This window comes from Macaca fascicularis, chromosome 11 (assembly GCF_037993035.2).
Source record: "Macaca fascicularis isolate 582-1 chromosome 11, T2T-MFA8v1.1".
Classification (NCBI taxonomy): Eukaryota; Metazoa; Chordata; class Mammalia; order Primates; family Cercopithecidae; genus Macaca; species Macaca fascicularis.
The window spans coordinates 131,133,174-131,145,729 of NC_088385.1; the positions used below are offsets into that span (position 1 = coordinate 131,133,174).

The 12,556-nt window shown below is 42.7% G+C and overlaps 2 protein-coding genes across 6 annotated transcripts in view; both read left to right on the forward strand.

Moving 5' to 3' along the window:
- Positions 1-12,556, forward strand: part of ZNF664 (zinc finger protein 664) — a 39,817-nt gene that overhangs the window by 10,214 nt on the left and 17,047 nt on the right. For 3 of the 5 annotated variants that reach the window (XM_074008335.1, XM_005572585.5, XM_074008334.1), the window contains exon 3: positions 2,364-2,459. The gene's annotated coding sequence lies outside the window, so the exon portion shown is untranslated. The remainder of the gene's footprint in view (positions 1-2,363; positions 2,460-12,556) is intronic. The other 2 variants (XM_005572589.5, XM_005572590.5) reach the window with 1 other exon arrangement.
- The window catches only part of RFLNA (refilin A), a 346,540-nt gene that overhangs the window by 9,748 nt on the left and 324,236 nt on the right, over positions 1-12,556 (forward strand). The window contains exon 3 of the mRNA XM_074008336.1: positions 2,364-2,459. The gene's annotated coding sequence lies outside the window, so the exon portion shown is untranslated. The remainder of the gene's footprint in view (positions 1-2,363; positions 2,460-12,556) is intronic.

Here is a 12,556-nt window from a genome sequence, read left to right on the forward strand (position 1 = left end):
GTTTGAGTGGCCAGGGATACTGTTTAAGCATACACTTATCCAAGGGGTTGGAATGGTAGGTTCCAGGTTAGGCCCATACACGTCCACTGCTGTGGGACTGGTGTGAAGACCTGTGAAGGCCTTAAACCATTTTAACCTTTGGTGGCCTTTACTATGTCATATCAAACATTAAATCACCCATATCCCACATAAAATTAGCTTGTACAAAACCATGTGAGTTAAGCTTTGATTGGCTGTAGACATTTAACATCTATTAACTTTAATTTTGCAATTTTCTTTGCATGTTTTGCATCCAGTAATTTTTTTTTTCAGATCTCAAACATTTACATAGATCCTCGAGATGTTCATGAGCCTTAGGGACTGTGCCTATATGCCTAGAGATAAGACATCCCTGTTCTGGGAAGTGGACATTGGGTATGTCTAGGCATGTCTGGCGGGGGCACGGGAGGGGGTGGACTTGCCCGGAACCTGTTTGTTTGTGGCACTGAGGCACCTCCTGGGAAAACTTCATCTTAAGGAGGAGTTGAAGGAAGTGTTTTAGTTAGGGATTTTTTGTTGCAAAGAACAGAGGTTCATTCAGACCACTTTCTGTACAAGGGGCTGTATTGGAGGATGCATGTGGATCAGACCCATGAGGAACTCAGGCTGTCCAGAGATAAGCCACAGTCTTCCCATGGACAGTGGGGTCTCTCACAGCATTGCTCATTTCTTTGTGTCTTTCTCCTCTTGCTGCCACCTGGCTTGTTTTTCCCTCCCCTATATGTCTTTTCTAACCTTTTAGCTCCTCCTTGCTTATAGATTATACTTCCTCATGACTTTGGTTTGCTGTAATCTCATGACCTCTGCGGTCATTTTGCGGATCATAACCTCTCAGCTTCATCTCTCACAGCTGATAACCTCATTCTCTCAGTATTGCTTAGATTCCTGAGAGAGGGGGAATCTGATTTTGTTTTGCTTTTATTGTTGTTCCAAGCCACATCATATGTCAGAGTTAAGCTCTTGGGTCGGATATCTGCACTTGGTCTCAGAAGTGGTCATGTGGCCCATGGCTGCCTGGGCTTACCCTTAAAGCTGAAGCAGTTCCCATTAGTAGGATTTGTAGGCTAGCAGGCACCATGATTGGCATGTATAGTTCAGTAACGGAGAAAAAAACCTGGCCCGATATCAAGACCATTTGAAATTCCTCCAAATGTATTCCTGCCCTTTAAAATATTATCCTGCTAACAGCTTTCATTCTAAGTTGAACCTTTATTCCCACAGAGAAACTAAAATAGCTAAATGTGTTTAAAGCATTTTCACTTTTCCATTTTATTCCTGTTTTATTCAGTCTCTGACAGTGCAGAGCCACTCAGCGTAGTTTACAGGACTCTATTTCTAATGTTAGCGATTTCTGCTGAAAATGATATAGCAACTTCGGATAGTTATTAGCAAGTTGGGTCATTCTAACCACATGCCTTTCATGTAATCCTTTCCCCTAAAGCTCTGGGGAGCCGTAGAGGAATACTGTAATTCAGCACTGTCCCTAGATTGACAACAGCTAGAAAAACATGTAAATGTCCCATCCACATGTAGATACGGCAGCAGTGTGAACCTAAGTTCCTTAATATATCATAACTCCCAAGGGAAAGTGAAGTTCCCTAAACTTAAAGCTAGATCTTGAGATCTATACCCAAACTTCTCTGAACAATTGTAGAATATAGCAGAAGGGGGAGGTAGTAGATGGAATAAATAAAATAATGATAATGATAGCTTTGTTGAGCCCTTAAAATTTGCCAGGCAGTGTTTTAAGTAATTCTCATGGATTAATTGATTTAATCCTTAAATTACCTTATAAGATCGGGGCCTTTATTATCTCCATTAACTCATTCTTAACCTCTTAGGTGAAGCTTCTATAGCAGGTATGCAGTAGGACCAGGACAAGAACTCGCCCAGTCTGACTCCAGTTTGTGCTTCTTCAGCACCGTGAGAGACTGGAAAATCCGTGAAGAAACACTATTGATTGTTTACTCCCTGGCATTTTAGCGAGTCTGAGTCAGTTATCTTATACCTATGAACCTTAAACTCATTTTGGATCAGGTTCCCATCACGAGGCTAGTTGTGATACTGGGATACCTATATCTTGGAGGGAAGTTGTGCAGAGTGCCTGGATTTTCCTTTCTGTGGTTTCTCAGATTTGCTCATCGCTTCTTTGGGCCTCCATGCCTTGAATCCCATATATTTCTATAAATCCCAGATGTAAATGGGTCTGTCCTGTCTTCTGAGCTGGTACCCCACATTTATAATAGCTAGTTTATGAAAACATTTTGTGATCCTAAATTCTCTATAAATAAACCCATTTTTCTCTCTGCATTTCTCCCATCCAGCAGGATCCTAAGGCCTTTGTAGCCCTTCAGCCACTGTGGGCCCTGCCTCTGCCTGTTCTTCTGGAATGTCTTGGGGGTTTTGATCCTGTCATTGTGGTAAGTTTTCCCCTTGTTTCACCATTTGTCCTGGATGGAGAATCCCCTTTGAGTATTTTAAGCCAAAGCTGTCTCTAGAATTTTTTCTGAGCATGTGCCCTTTGGGGCTTAATAAGGAAGCAGCTCTCCATGTCTCACGCTCTTCCTGACCTCGCCTTTATCTGGCATTGAATTCCCCAGATCTTGGACCACCTTCCTTACTCTAAAGATGTCAGAAACATTTTTGTCCATCTCCTCAGGATCTTCATTTTCTTCTTTCCATGCGAACTATTGGTTATTAAAACTTTGTTTCACTTGTTCTATTTTCTTCTGCCATCTTGGAGGCCTTACATGGATTCTAGATCTCATGCCACTCTTTGTCTTCTTCTTCTGTTGTTCCTATCCTCACCAAGCTATCAAAACTTTTTAAAAGCTTGTTTGCTCTATACATTTCTGGTGTTTTTTCCTCCAACGCCTGAAGAGTAGCTTTTTCCTTAAATATAAGTTCCTGAAAATCTTCTTACTTGAGGATTATGGTTTCACATCAATCTGTGCAGACTTGATTCTGAGTGTCATTGTGTTCCCAACACAACTATTTTTTTTCTTTGTTTTCTCTTTGGATTCGTTCTTTTTTAAAGATTTTTTTTTCCTCCTCCTTTACTCAGCTCAAGAAGACAAGATATATAGGACAGGTATTTGTTTATCTTTATTTGGTCATTGCTGAAATCCAGAATACTCCAGTCGAACATACAGTCTAGATCTCTGATTCACAGACATCATAAAATTGTATGTTATTTCCATGCATAGCTGGGCAGCAATAGAAAGGAAAGCCTTTGTCTTCATAGCTGCTGGCTTCTGGGGGAATGAGCTTCTTGTCATTTCTCCTGCTGCCAGAGGCTGGTTGCTCAGGCCCTGGGGTTCTGTCTTCCCAGACTTCACTTTCCCATGCAACAAAGAGGATTGGCTGTGGGAGGTAAAGGACATTTTGTTGGCCTCTGTCCTAGTGGGTCTAGTGACTGTGTGTCGTTAGAAGGCTAAGCCTACGTGGCTGTGTGATATCTTTTCTTGGCTGTCTGTGGCTAGAGTGGAAAGGCTGGGGCTGCCCCTCAACAGAAAGGTCCTGACTACCTCTCTTCCTTTTCTCTCTTTTCCCATGTACTGGATTGGTTTCCAGGTGACTGACGTATTTAGAAGTGGGGGCAAGTGGACCCTGGCATTTTGGCAAATGTTCTCTCTTCTCTGTCTTTCTGGCTGCATTCTCTCTTGTGCTGAGTTGGGTAACCTCGGCCAGTCTTTAATATGTGTGGTAAGACCAAAGAGTTATGTCTAATATTATATGAATTCCTTTTCATACCCGTGTGTGCTTTGGTGTCAGTTTAAGATTGCCACTAATGTAGGGAAAAGGAGTTCTCTATGTGATCCAACCTACGTTATGGAATGCTGCATTGGGAATTGGATTCACAGGCCCAGCTAATAATAAAGTGTTGTGTATTTTCAGTTCAGTCCTGTGTACGTTTCCATCTAGGGTACCTAGAAGTTAGGGGTGTTTGCTGAGCCCACTGGCCAGATTTGGTATTAGCCATTAATAAGCTACATTTTCAGAGTGGCACTGGATCAGCCTCCAGTGCCAGTCCTACAAGATCAAAAGCCTGAAGGCCAGAGTTCTGCATAATTTATTGTGGCCATTCCCTGGCCCTCTCTGAGAGTGAAGTGGCAATAAATTTCTATCCATCCATGCAGATACTGAATTCTAATGACCAAATCCTATCTATTCTTAGGATTCTCATCATCTCTGTTGATTTTTGGCTATAAGAGGTCACCTGCTCTTGCACTTTGTGCTTCCTGAGTGAGCCTACTCCAAAATCTCTCTCCCCTGCTTGCTTTGGTTTGCCAGACCATACATGTTATGAATTGTGACCCAGGTATAAAAATAGCCAGACTCTTGAGGTACTTGAGAATAGTCACATTCATGGAGTCAAGAAAGTAGAATGGTGGTTACTGGGGCTGGGGGAGAGAGAAAAGTGGAGTTGTTGTTGAATGGGGACAGAGTTTGTGTTGCAAGTTGAAAAAGCTCTGGAGATCTGTTTCACAACAGTGTGTATATATGTAATACTACTGAACTGTGCACTTAAAATAGTTAAGATGGTAGATTTTATGTTATGTGTTTTTTACCACAGTTTTTAAAAATGTATACAAATATAGTCAGAATTACAAATCCCTAACTTTTGATCCCCTAACTACTGTGGCAACTGGCACTGCTAGCATCATTGAGGGCAGTCTTGCTAATTACCCACTTTTCATTTTGCCTGTTCTTCAGGGCCCAACCTGTCTTCCTTCTTCTTTTAGTTGGCTAGACTGGGACTCCTGTGACCTTCAGGTGTTCCTTATGCCTCTTCTTGAGGGTGGCTTGGGCTTTCCAGTCTGTTCTTCTTTTCTTCTGGGCCTGAGCATGAATTTTGTCTCTTTAGGTCTTACTACCACAGTGGAAAGAGGAAGCAAGTTTAGTAAACGAGCATTAGAGCTAATCTGAACTAAGCCTCTGTGCTTCCTTTTGTGTTCCCTCCCTTCAACTAGTTCCTGCCTGACCTCAGAGCAGAAAGAATCCCCTGGCCAATTGTGAAAGGCTGGTCCCTTGAGGAAGACAAATCCAGTAGTCAGCCAAAGGGAAGGTTAAGGAAAAGGCAGAGTATGCAGGAAAGTGGGTTTTCTCATGTTCTGTTGTTCTTTCTGTGCATTGACTCTCTAGGTATCCTAATTGTGTCCTGAGGAAATTGTATTTTTTTCTGTTACTTCATCAGTGTTCCTTGTTCCTGAGGAGGCATGAGTGGAGGGTGAGAGTGAGCATCTCCATGACTCACAGTGGGACTTCTCTCTGTTTCATAGCTGAGTAAACTGAGGCTGGTGAGAATCAGTGACTTCAGACAGCTATTTAGTATTAGGTGAAGATTTTGACCTTAGGCCTTTTGAGCTGCAAGTCCAGTTTTCTACCCACCAAATTATTATGGTTCTTAGTGCATGTGTATGTTACACGTTTACTAGATAGATAAGATAAACTTAGGCCTTGTATGTGGGGTTCATGTAGGGGCTATCACTGAAGCTAATCATTGTGTCCCATTACTCAGGCGTTTCTGTATATGGGATTGAAGAGCAGAAAACAAAGTAGTGGAGTGCAAACCATGGGGAAATCTCACTAAAGTAATATTTTTAAAAAGCAATCCTGTCACTAGAGGGTCAAGAAGGGAAAAGTTACAGGTAGGAACAGGGAGCAGCAGACACATAGGAATAAAGGCAGGGTTTCACCTTGAATGGAGGAAGAACCCTAATTACAGGGAGATTAGATCATCAGGTGTTTGGAAGCCTCTGCCTGTGAAATGACATTCTTGGCAAATGAATGAATGTGTTATGTGCTAATTAAAATAAAGGAAATAAGGAAACTAACATTCATTTAGCCTCAGCTATGCTGTGAGCACTCTTGATAGGTACTTTCATATTTATTATCTTCTTTAATTACCCCAGCAAAGTGTTGTAGACATTATTATCCATACGTTTGCAGCTTGGTCAGATCAGCCACAGTCACATAGCAGGTGGCAGAGCAGAGGCGTACACCCAGTGATGTCATTCTAGAGGTCATTTTGTGAGAGGACTTGGCTGAAGGAAAGCTACAGAATGGATGCCTGTGTCATCCTTGATCACCCTGATAATACATGCACTTAGCCTTCTCAGATTTTCTTCTCAGACTCAGGAGAAAACTTGGCATCATTCCCTCAATAACTTTTGTTGCCCTTCTCTGGACCTAATTTCATAGTCTGTGGTAATTTCTTGTTAAAGAAAAATCAGACACAGCTTCTTTTGTCTTTTATCTTTTCTCCATTAGGAGTTATTAGGCTAAGTCATGCAAAGACGAATTTCCGCAGGACAAAATGAAGCATATCTTCCCTATAGCTCTTTAAAACCCAGAGCCCAAATTATTAGCCATTGAACTTGTCTCTTGAGAGAGAAATCAGGGAACCTAGAACTTTGGTGTGTAGGGTATAAGGAAGTGTGGGGGGCAGTAAGGAAAGAGGAGAAGGAGGCGAGGGGCCCAGACGCCTGGGGACCAAGTAGGAAAATGGTCTAAGGGTGGAGACAAGGTACTGGGAGTGTCTGGAAAGACTGTTGTCGGTTTCTCTACTAGTGCTCAGGAGTCAAGCTGAATCACAGGCTTTTCTAGCCAGCTGGTGGCAGGGCTGTGCACAGGAAGGCATCAGAAGGGATGTAAAATCCTCTCTTTTCAATCTGGAGCAGATTTTAAAGTTCGCCCTCATTCTAGAAAGGAGAGGAGTATACCCTGGCTGATATCCTAAATTTAGTTGGAGAATCCTGCTCAGAGTTAAAACTTCTTTTGACAGAACTAAAAGTTGACTTCAGAACCCTTGGGGAAGTTGTTCGTATTATCCCAGAGGCTGTGATTATTAACAGCATGTTCAGGAAATGCTGGCTGCTACTTGAGCCACAGGTAAGGGCACATTTGAATTCCTGTCAGGGCGTGTTTCCAAGATGCTGCATGAATGACAGCCAATAGGCAGAGACTGATGTTCTTTTGAGGAGTCCACTTTTAGAGGTCATTCCACTTTTCAGAAGTGCGTGTACTCCAGTGACTACAGCAGAATACATTGGTGCCTGAACTGACAGGCCTTTGAGTCAACAGAACCTGGAATATCTTCTGAGGCTGGGCTTTATGTTGTGGAGGATTTGACCACAGAGATTTAGACCCGGGAATTATGGGTGTGCTTGGGTTACTCTGAGTGAAACTCTTCTCCTCTCAGTTTTGACCACCTCCAGCCTCTAGTAACTGAAGTCGGCTGGGAAAGACAAAGAAACCCAGGTTCACTTCTGTGAGTGATAAGCACACCTGAGAAAAAAGACCTGGCAGTTGGACCTTCCGAGGTGCTGTCGGCCAGAGGAGATGAAGTGTGAGAAGTTGAGTAGCTACAGGCCTTAGTGGCCACTTAAGAGGGTTTGCCGAAGCCCATTGCCAAGGAAAGAGGTCTAGGACCCTACAAGGTGGGGCTTCACTGTGACCTGTTATCATTGAGGTGGCCCAGGGTACATGCAGGCACTGTAATGGGAAAAAGAGCCCTGGCTTCTTCAAGAGTGGGGAATGTGAAGGGCCTCTTTGGGACATGAATCTACCCTGGGCAGCCAGAATCTTCAGTTTCAGAACTATTGATGATGGTGGAAGCAAAATAGAAGAGATCTGACATTCCATAGTCCTAATCAGTGAGTTACCAGTGACTGCCATAATACCTGAGGCTTACGGAGAGTGGTGGCCTTGAACAGAACAAATGCCCTCTTAGCCTGGTTCCTTTGGCGGTATGTATGTCCTGATACCTAAACAGCCTTTCCTTTTATTTATTTTTTGGGTGTGTGCCAAGGCCTGTGGAAAAAGGCTAAGCAGAGGTTCCCTTGGAGTTGTTTTATCTGCTGAGACTTGCCAAATTAGAATTTGATAGCTTTGATTTCTAGGACTTCCCGATCATTTTTGAGGAAGAGTTCCTAACTAAGCTGGAGGGAACATACTTTCTCCACATAAATGGGGGCATCCATGATGTCAGCGAGAACAGTGTCAGATAGATGCATGGCCCACCAGCCAGATACCAAGGTCTTGTAAGAATACCTTAGTGAATTATACCAGATGGAATACATTCTGAATCCTTCATAAAGCATCTCTTTGGAGAGTTCTTTCTTGTAGTGTTTACCTCTCAGTCCTCTCACGTACAAAACTTGAGAATTATTTTGGAGGACTTTCAGGGGGTGTTTTTCTTATGTCTGGAAGAGGAATGTTTGATGATGAAAATTACTGACTACACATAAGTAGTCATCTTACAATTTGCATACTTTCAGTCTTCAAAAAAAGTGGGTTTAAGATGGATTCTCAACCCCTTTTTGTGTCTGGCCTTCCTTACACTTTAAAAACCATTTTTAAGGACTCCAGAGAACTTTTAAGTTTATGTGGGTTGCAGGCTTTGATACTTATTGTAATAGAAATGAAGACTAAAATTTTACAAAGATATTTATTTAAAAATGATAAACTCATTACATGCTAACATAAATGACATTTTTATGAAAAATAGCTATTTTCTGAAACAGAAAACATTTAGTAGGAAGAGTGGCAATATTTACATTTTGGCAACTCTTTAAATGTATGGAGTTTAAATAAAAGACATCTGCTTCTATATTCAGTCTCTTGCAATATGTTGTTTTGGTTGAAGTAGATGAAGAAATCCGGCCTTGCATAGATAATATAGTTGGAAAAGGGATTTTAGTAGCCTTTTCAGATAATTGTGGCTTTGTCTGTGACATGACACCAAAACTTGACAAGTGGTAGATGCCTACAGGTTAGTTGCAACGTGCAATCTGAAACTATATTCATGAACTTTTCGTACTCTGGTATGTTAAAATCCATTGGTCTCTCTTACACTTTGAATAGAACTTTTACCCGTGATAACCACATGTTGGTCATTTGGAGCCTTCATGGAGCGCCTACCTAGATGAACATTAATCAACAGGAATTGTACTATAAATTGTGAGAACATGTTGAGAAGGAGGATCTAGATCAGTGGGTGCTTAGCTAGTTTATTCAGGAAGAGTTTCAGCTGGAGCATAACCAGGGGGCAAGGAACATCTGTTACAGTAGAGGCAATTGATGAAAATGTAGTATTTGTATACTCTAATCTGAGGAGGTTGGGATGACAAGCCCATTTTACAGACAAGAAGCTGGTGCTCAGATAGTTCAGGGCGTGATCTGAGGGTGGTAGGGAGAGGTGTTGAGCATAGAGCCATGGCCCATTGTGTGTTTCATCATGGTGTTGTGCATCTAAGCCCCATCCTCTGCTGGGGAGAGCTGTGAGTCAAGCAGGCTTAAAAAAAAATAGTTTACAGACAAAGAACATTTTCATATTAAGTGTGAGGCTCATCAGGCACTTGCCAAGAACCACATTTAGCCTCTGAGTCCGTGCTTCACAGACTTGTGTGACCTGGGGATCCTGCTAAAATGCAATGCTGATTTGGTAGGTCTAAGGTGGGGCTGAGGTTTTGGATGTCTGACAAGCTCCCAGGTGAGGCTGATAACGCTGCCTCATGGCTCAGTTTTGGGAATCAAATTTCCAGAGCCAATTTTCTTTCCATTTGTTCCTTAATACATGATGTGAATGTTAATCACAGTCACTCAGGCTTTGGAGAAGGAGAATGGAGGTGGGCGGAGATGGGTAGTAACTATCTAAAATTCTTTATCAGTTAGGGCTGCCTTGGTAATCAACAGAAATGGACTCTGGCTAATTTAAGGTAAAAGTGAATTGTAGAATGGAAGGGGACATGGAGGAACCCAGTAGCGCTGGAGGGTCATAGTTGTAGGAACTGCTTAAATGTGTGTTCTGGGTGCTGTCACTAGCACATGTGAATGAACTCTAATTTTTAATGTCGTCTTTGACTCTTCACAATTCAGAGTACCTGGAGAGAATGGCTGGCTGAACTGAGGTCTGTTTCTTACCCCCTGACCGGACCAGGCACTGTAGTGAGAGGGAAGATCTGGGGATTTTGGCTTTCACAAGGGAGGATAGAAGAGCACCCTGATTTAGCGGCCCATTATTGCTGCCTAGAGAGGGAGACGTAATCCCTGAACAGAAAGTTAGGGTGCAGTTAGGAAAGGGAAAGGAAAGCTCAGCAGAAAGGCTGACCTGTTGCCAGGCTCCTAAGCCATCCTTCAGTTAACAGTGCGCATTGCCTGTGCTTACCAGGTGGGTACACTGAAGAACGATAGTATGTATTGAGCTTAAGTACTATAATAAGTATGCATTGTCTTATGTAATTTCAAAGCAACCTTAAGAGATACAAGTCTAGGTATTGAGGAAGTGAGTCTTAGGGTTGAACAACTTGCTTGAGGTCACACTGTTAGTAAGTGGGAGAGCTGAAACTTGAATTACAAAGTGTTTCTGCTGCAGTGTAATTTGTTGGCAAAAACTGCTGCTTCTTGGGGTAAAAGGTTGCTTCAAGTGGGCCGAGTGTGAGCATGAGTGGTGGAAATTAGGGAGAATGTGTATGGACACAGGGAGCTGGAGGTGCATAGCGATTCAAGATTTTGGAGATAGAATGCTTTGTAAAACAAGCTCAAATTTAGCTGTGTCTGTTAAGAGCTTCATGGCCTCAAGAAGGGCTTTACATCTCTTAGCTTTGCCTGTGATGGGAAAGGATACTTTCACAGAATGGAAATTTAAGGTGTGAAACCCAAGGAGAGCAGGCAGGAATGGGGAAAAGTGTTCATCTGGAAATTAGACAGAATGGACAGAATGTCGTTGGGGGCGGGCTCTATAATTGATGGGTAGCTTTTGCAGCGGCCAATTAGATTGCAGGGCTCTGTCCTCATTGCCTGGCCAGGGAGGGAATGAAGCTCATTCCTGCATTACCAGGACAAAGCCCACTTGTGTGTGATGGACTGAAGTAGGCTGGGTGCCCCATGTTATATGTATTATATACAAAACCCCCATTCACTCTGGCTGGTGTAATTGTGAAGCCACTGCTCACCCCTTCCCCAGGCTGCCAGCCACAGAAGTATGTATGTGTCATTCACTTTTTTGGTGTCAGAGGTGAAGGCTGTAGATACTGTTTGTGATTTTTTTGTTTCCTTAGGAGGCAGAAGCAAAGAATAAAACTATTGGAAAGGAAAGGAAAAATAAAGATTTTTTTTCCTATGAAATATCTCTTAATCTCTTAAGTAAAAATAAGTGAAATATGCAACTTCTTTTTTTGGAAGTGATTAAAGGTGAAATCACTCCAGGTTTTTAAAGCTAAAAGGGCTTGGGTGAAGTGTGAAATAAACACCATTCCTTCACCATCACGAAAGAATAAACAATGCCCCTTGTGTACATAGAGCCCAGATGGAGGTAAGGACTGTAATGGGAAAATGTCACTGAGAGCATGCCATATCCTTCCTGTAGTTTCCTTGGGCTACTGTATCAAAGTACCACAAGCTGGGAGGCTTAAAACAATAGAAATGTATTGTCTCACAGTTCTGGAGGCTGGAATTCTGGATTCAGGTGGCAGCAGGGCCGTGCTCCGTCTGAAGGCTTTATGGGAGAATCCTTTGCCTCTTAGTCTTTGGCCTTCCTTGGCTTGTAGACATATCACTTCACTCTCTGCAGCCATCCCCACATGGCCTTTTTCCGCGTCTGTGTGTGTGTGTCTGAATCTCCATCGCCTCTGTTTTATAAGGATACCAGGCATTGGATTTAGGGCTCACACTAACATGTTATGATGTCATCTTAATTACATCTGCGAAGACCCTGTTTCCAAATAAGGTCACACCCTGAGGTTCTGGGTGGATATGAATTTTGGGGAGACACTATTTAACCCAGTATACTTTTTGCCTTTCTTCCTCAGAGCTCCAGCTAATCCAGACGCAACATTGACGAATTAGTGCTGGAATGAGTATCAGCACTTGGTACTGCAATTAGAACATGGGGATTTGGCTGTTGATTTATTTTTTTGGCTACTCTGGGAGGGAGGCTCAGAAACAGTGTGGGTGTCTGAAGGAAAAAACACGTGTTAAGTGAAGTGAGGACTTCACATGAAATCATACAGTTTTGGGAAACTGCATTGGACAGCGAATGCTGGAGCCAAGGAGTGTTCCCTGTTCCAGAATGGGAGGTGACATTTGCAGGAGGGCGCCTGAGGTCAGAAGTTCCTGCTAGAAGTGCAGGGTGTATCAGCCATCTCAGGAGCTGATTTCCTGTGCAACTTTGTTTTTTAATACCCCACAGACGCCTTTCTTATACTTTATCCCTTTGTATGTTTATGGATCGGGTCCTTCCCAGTCCTTGGCACCTGTGACACTCTCCACAGGGTTCCAACTTTAAATACCTTCTGTTTTTCTTAAAAGATAGAGTCCTGAGCTTACAGGACTTCATAGGAAGACCTGTAAGTCTCTGTTGGTTTTTATAGGTGGACTACTATCTCCTGGGTGTCTTGTAACTGTAATGCTTATATTTTTTCAAAAATAAATCCTACAGAGTTGCCTTGGTCATTCCGGATAAGAGTTTCTGTGGCTGAAAGACCCCGCTGTATGACTCCTGTTTCTGCCTGCT